Source organism: Monodon monoceros, unplaced genomic scaffold, assembly GCF_005190385.1.
Source record: "Monodon monoceros isolate NGI ecotype Baffin Bay Population unplaced genomic scaffold, NGI_Narwhal_1 Super_Scaffold_21, whole genome shotgun sequence".
Classification (NCBI taxonomy): Eukaryota; Metazoa; Chordata; class Mammalia; order Artiodactyla; family Monodontidae; genus Monodon; species Monodon monoceros.
Window position 1 is genome coordinate 91572939 of NW_021703778.1, and position 7026 is coordinate 91579964.

Sequence of the window (7026 nt, forward strand, 5' to 3'; positions counted from 1 at the left end):
ACAGTCTCTCTGTGCCTCGGTTTCCTCATGTGTAAAACGAGATGATACTAGTACCCACCTCATAAGGTTGTTGTAAGCACTAAGTGTGTGAATATGTGTAAGGGGCTTAGCATAGTGTTTGTTACATGTTAGTATTTAACTAACTGTTAGCTCTTAATGTTATTAATAATATTACTATTATTATTATTATTTGGAGGCAACTGATCAATAAGCTCTGACCATTCTTTCTCTTTTTTTTTTTTTTTGGCTGTGCCATGTGGCTTGCGGGATCTTAGTTCCCTGACCAGGAATCGAACCCGTGCCCCTTGCAATGGAAGCGCAGGGTCCTAACCACTGGACTGCCGGGGAAGTCCCAGCTCTGACCATTCTTATCCAGAAATATGCCTTGCACCTATCTTCTGTCTATCTCTGCCACATTGTTTCTTTCCCTGGACAACTGCAGAGCCCCTACCTGGTCTCTTTGCCAGCCTTGTCCCACCCACAGTGCCTTCTCTGCTGCCAGGGGACCTTTCTAAAAGACAGACTCCCTCCCATCCCTTCCCACTGGAAAACTTGCCCTACTGGATCCATTCCACATTCCGTAGCCTGCCTCTCTAGCTACCCTCTTGTATGAGTATTCTGTATGTGTATCATTATATTTGTATTCTGCATAACATGTATCCTTATTTGTATTCTGCATAACAAATTATCCCAAAATGTAGCCGCTTAAAACCACCGACATTTATTATCTCACAGTTTCTGTGGGTCAGGAATTCAGAAGTGGCAGCCCAAGGTGGCAGCATGCTGAGAGGCTAGTGTTAAGGTGGAGATTCCTGGAGCACCCAATCAATTTACACTATATAAGCTCAGTGAGACCGGTGCGGGGGTGGGGATGCAGTGGTGGGAGGGGCGAGAGAGAGAGATGTACATATGATGTAGTGCAGCAGACCTGTCTCTGGCCCTGCTCTCAGTGAACATGTGGTACCTGGTGTGAGTGGGACATGGGAATATGCATGACAGCCCTTTCTTGACCTCTTATCGCACCAGCATCTCATCCCTCAAAGATATGTTTTTCTAGTCCAGTCTGGCCCTAAATGTCAGTGGTTGCCTCGGCTGTTCAGCTGAGGCAAGAGAACTCTCTTCCAACCTGAAGGAAAGCTGGCTGTCGGGGGTTTCCCTGAGAAGTGATCTTGTACTTCATGGGTGTCTGACAGGACTTTCAAGGGCAATTTTCACTTCCTGTGATTTTGGCCTTACAGGAGGTCTTAGAACCAGCCCCTGCAGAAAATGAGTCTCCACTGGACCCTGAAACCAGCCATTCTGCCCTTAATCCCCTGCTTCCCTAGAGAAGTTTTTGCCCTCCTATGTGGGAAGGCTCCGCGTAGAATTAGAATTGGAATTGCCCTGAAGGGAGGGTGAGAGTAAGTGATGTAAGCGGTATCCTGTCTGGCTGCAGCTTCGCTACCATTTAAAGACTCCATGGTACTCTGCAGGCAGATCCATCGCTAGTGTTTGAACTAATGCCGAACCCTGCCTGTGAGAGAAGACAAACGAGGTCCACTGAACGAGCTGAGGGCCTTGGCTGAGCCCCTCACCAGGACGCCGCTGTAAGTCCACGCACAGATTTGGAAGAAACACATGATCCCTGCCCTCAACATTAGGTCCTAAAAGAAAGCCAGTTGCTATGAAGCAGTGGGAAGCCCACCTGACTGGGAGTAAGGAGACTGGATTTTTAAGCTGACTCTGTCACTAACTGGCTGATTGACTTGGGGCAGGGAAGTGACTTCACCTCTCTGGTTCTTGATGTCCTCATCTGTACATTGGGGTGGGACCAGCCTGCATATCTGTGACCTGCTCAGCATTTTCTTCCATCGTTTCTTCATTGGGTCTTGAACTCTTTTAAAAGAGACTCTGCTGAGACTGTATACGGATCCCCTCCTCAGGAGATGGCACAGAATACACAGACTCAAGAATTTTTCTCTAAGATTTCAGGCAGTTTATTGGGTCTCTTTATCCGTCACTTGGTCTCCAGGTTTAAGGACTCTGAGGAAATAAGCAAAAGAACGAGGACTGCAAAAACTCAGAAACCAAAGCAAACTCTTTCCTCATTCTGCTCCTGCCTTTGCTCATCCCACCAGAGGTGACTCCCTGCCAGACTCCTCACCCTTATGTCCAACATGAAGGAGGGCGGCATAGGCCCTGGAAGCACTGCATTTACTCTACTGCGTTCTTGAGTCCAGAGACGCCCATTTCTAAGCAGCACACAGGGGGGCTGAAGGTGTGACAGATGTCTGTTCCTTTTGGAGGCCCCCGCCTGGGTAGGGGTTGTCTTTGTGGCCCTTCTACCTCATCTAGCTTGAAGGAGGGCAAAGAGCCTGGGTGCCTTCCTGTAAACTCAGGGAGGAAAGGGGCTTCTTATGAAGGTGTCTCGGGATCGTGCTGAAGGAGCTGGTGGAAGCAATTGGATGCTGAAAGTGAAGGAGACCATGGCCCGTGGCCCTGGGAGACCCAGGGGCCGTCAAGGTCAAAGAGCTGGGAACTCTGGGCACCCCTGTTAAAACTTCTTGCTTTTCACCTGAGTGAGCCCAGGGTTCTGCTCAGTGATTCTATCTTTGAAGTGGAGAGGGTTCAGTGCCCGGTAGCAACCTCATTTCTAACACATCATTACATTTGCCCAGTGCCCTTGAGCACCAGGTACAAATTTTACAGGGACTGTACACACACACAAACACACACTCAAGTGGGCTGAGTACCGTTTTAAACAGTGACCACAGTCCGGTAGATCAGCACCGAGTCTGGTAGATCAAACCTGGGGTCAGTGAGCCTTTGGCCAGAGCACTAAGGCTCGGTACTGCCTCGGTATGCTGCTGCTGTTGCCATATACCTAAGTGATCCCCCTCCTGAAATGTAGAGAAGAGCTGGTGACATTTCATCGACTGGGGAAACTGAAATTCACCTGTAAGAATGGACGTCGTTCCATCAGGACCACCTCTCACCGCCGGCAGCCACCATTTACCCAGTACGTAGATCAGCATTTTCTTGATTAGCATGTGAATGGCTCTGTGCCTGTCTGGAAAGACTCTTGGTGGCAGGAACTGGTCTGTCTCATTCACCACTATATCCCCACTATCTAGCAAAGAACCTGACACTTGCGCAATGCTCAGAAATCTTTGTGGAAGGAAGGAGTGAGTGACGAATAACAATGGGAGGAATGGAATGGGAACTGATGTGATGATGTCCAGTGAGATATGCCATCCTCCGCCATATTTATTTCTGAACTCCTCCTGAGTCCCGTGGGTCCAGGCTTTAAGTGGAAAAATGAATCTTGTTTCCTTTTCCTCCCCTGCCAAAGTCTGGAAGTCAGATTTTTGCAGACTTTCAGGAAACTTGACTTGCTCACTTCAGTAAGATTGAATGCAGCGATTTCTGGGCAGAGGTGGGGTCGGGGAAAGGGCACGCTGGCCCTGGGCAGGCGGGCTATGAGCAGTATAGGATGGTGGGCAAGCCTCAGTGTTGGCCGTGAGCAGAGCCCAAGCTCACCAAGTATCCGTGGGTCCCCAGCACCTTGGTGAATGATGCTGCCGTGGGCTGCTGGTGCCTGAGGGTGCAGCCAGGGTGGGCTGAGTCAGCAGCCTGCCAGCCTTCCTTCCGCAGTGCCAATCATCCTCCTCTGGAGGAGGGGCAATGAGGGGGAGATGTGGTCCAGGCTGTCCTGTTGTCTTCTCTGGTTCATCCCAGCCATCCAGGATGAGAAGGGGGAGGAGTTGGGGGGAGCATTGGCACAGGAACAGCCTGCAGTGTTTAGCTGTTGGGACTCCAAGGAAGTTCTATCGTATGATCTATCAAAAACTCTCCCCATGGACATTGCTCTTGCTTCCAGTTGCTTCAGCCTGCCTCTTCTCCACACTGGCTACAAGAGTACTGTGTCCCTCTGCAAGCCAAGGAAGCTCTGTTTATTTTTTTGAAGTTCTTTGCTCTACCGTGAGCCACAAACAGAAGCTCTCCCCACAGAAGCCTGGGAGCCTGACACAAAGAGTTAACCTCCCTCCAGTGGCATCCTATTAGACCCTTGAAACCTGTGTCAGCGCTCTCTTTCCCCGCTCCCCCTGTGTTTAGCCTCAGGACTGCCAGTCGCTTGCTCCTTGCACACAAAGGCTTCTCTGTTTCTGGCCAGGCTAGAGTCACATGCTTTCACTCTTAACCCCAGAGCTTTAAAACTAAACACCCACCCTCTTTGGCCCCGGATGACCCTGTTTACGTCTGCTGAGCCAATTCCAAACAGCAACAGTAGTGAAACTTCTGTCCGGAGAGACTTCTCCACTAATGGTGTAAGAGAACAAATCTTCACTTTGTATAACGTGAGGACTTTAAGAAGTTTTGGGAAATGACTTAGAGGGAAACAAAAAACAAAAAAAAAACCCCAAAACACAAGCAAGCCAGCAGCCTGCCCCAACTTCTCTATTTTCTAAAGTGTCTCTTACCAGAGACCCCAGGGGCTCAGGATAAAGCTTGCAAGAAACAGAAAATGGTGAGCAGAGTTTTAACAGCTGAGAGAAAGGACATTCTGGATTTTCTTATTGTGATCCTACTTTTTTAAACTCTTAAGGAAAGGGATATTATCTTTCTTTTTTAATTTATAATTTTTTAATGAAAGATGGTCTCTTTGCTCCATGTCACTGATGATAGGAAAGAAAGATTCCCTTCCTTGGTTGAGGGGAGTGACTTGTGAAGCTTTAGAGGCTTCTGGAGAGGAGGTCTGGACTGATCCATTTCAAAGTTCTGGGTCAGAAGGACTTGCATTTCTGTTTTTCCCTAAAGATTTCTTTTCGTTCAGTCTTTGTGTTAGCCCATGTTAGCTGTGAAGGAAGTCAAGTTTCCTTTGATTGTTCTTACCCTGATCAAAGTGGTAGAAGTTGAAGGGAAAATACCAGAACCTGAAATTGCTGGTAACACTGGAGGCCCCAGATTAGGTATTTGTAAACAGTATAGATAACAGAAATGATCAAGTGTCTGTTGGTCTCATGTCCATCCCCAAAGAAAGTAATGGAGGTGGAGCCAAGGAAACCAAGTTCTGTGTCCTAGGGGTCAGTGAAATTCCATAGACTGGGAGTGGCGGATAAGTTTCATCTCTAGTGATGATACTGAGAAAGTGGCAGCCACCTGTGTTGGGAAGGATTCTGATGCTACATCTGGACGTAGCAAAAAAGAGTGCTACGAGCAATCAGCACTGTCTACTGGGCATGGGCGGAGGAAACGACAGTACGTGTTTGCTGTCCCTGTCTTAGTGCAGTCTCAGAAAGTTAGATTATTGTATGTACGTAAAGATGAGTAGAAAACAGGCAGTCCCAGAGAGGAAATGGCAGACAGCATGGGAGAAGACATAGTAATTATGGCAAAGACAGTGGTGCTCACTAAAAACTGTATTTAGTCCTGCGTATTAGGGGGGCCATGTGACAATTTCTGAGCAGTGAAATAGAAGCAGAAATGCTGTGTCACCTCCAGGCGGGGGTAGAAAATATGCGTGAGCCATTTTTTATTCTCTTCCCTTGTTCCAGTGATTGAGGAGGACTCTTGTTCCAGGTAGTGCAGCTACAGCATGGTGTAACCTTGGTCACCCTGGATCCCTGAGGGCTATGTGGAGCAGAGCCCCTGGCCAACCTGGAATGAACGCATAGCATAAGAAAGAAAGAAGCCTTTTTGTGTCCACTGTGTTCAGAGTTACTTTATTACTGCAGCATACCCTAGCCTATCCTGACTAACATAGTTACCAAGGGGGAAAATTTTTTCTTTTCTTTTTTTCACTTTCTGCCCATATTTGAGATCACTATTTCAAAAAAATGAAATGATAGAGCTTTGAAAATCAACTCTGGTGTATATGAGTGTTGCCAGTCTGGAAGATTCTGTTTGAAGTAGGGATTGCAATTCTGCCAAATATTGAAACTGTATGTGAAAGTAATTTGAAAACAATATACAAATATAGTATATTTCAGACGTAACTTCCAGTACTTACTCTAGAAATACTACCATCACTGCCTGGGGCCAGAGAGGATGGTGAGAAGTATCACTTATGAGCAAGAGAAGAAAAGTCTTCAGATTCATGAAAACACTAATGTTGGGATACTTGGGCTGGAGAAATCTAGATATAAAAGGTAAAAGAGACCTCCTTGGTAATTTAATCATATGTCAAAGGATTTCTTAGGAAAAATTGCTGAGTACCCCTGACTGCAATTAACAAAGTATTTCCATGGCAGGATCTGTTCACCAACCTCTCTTAAAATGCTCGCACAGAGGGTTCAGTTTACGCACTTGTTAACCACCAGCCTTGTTGATCCGTTTTCTTATTTTCTTCTCAACTGCTGTTCTTCCTTATTCCTATCACAACTATTAGTACTGTACTACAGTACAATTGCCCAATCTATCTTTTCTCCTCGGCTGCCCACTTCCCATTCCCATAATTTCAGAGCTCGGTGCAGTGTTCACTGAGATTATAACCATTTGAGGTTTTGCTCATTCTTCTTAGGCTCTCTAAATCTTTGCATCTCTGATGATTTCTATAAGTGCAACATCTGGGTCAGAGATATCAGGAATGCTAACTGCTATATTATATAGCACACAACCCCCCCGCCCCCCGGCCCTGGCCAAATCTCAAAGGCTTAACACAAAAAAGTTTATTTCTCACTCACACAGCTGCCTAATGTGGGTGTTTGATGGGTGATTCAGTGATGGGTGATTCAGGGATCCAGGCTCCTTCTAGCTTGTCACTCAGCCAACTTCAGCATGTACCTTCAAAAGCCACTACAGATGGGGAAAGAGAGGGTGAAGAAGGCACATCTGCTTCTTAACATCAACTTGGAAATGACACACACCGGCTCCATTCATTTCCCATTAGTGAGCACGAGTCACACAGTACCTCGCTTATGCAAGGGGAACTCGGGGATAGAGTCCCCGGCTGGGTGGGCACTTCCCAGCATCACCTGCATGCTATGGAAGGGCACATAATTTGTGCACAGCTAACCATTTCTGGCCACAAAGGGTATTCCACATCCA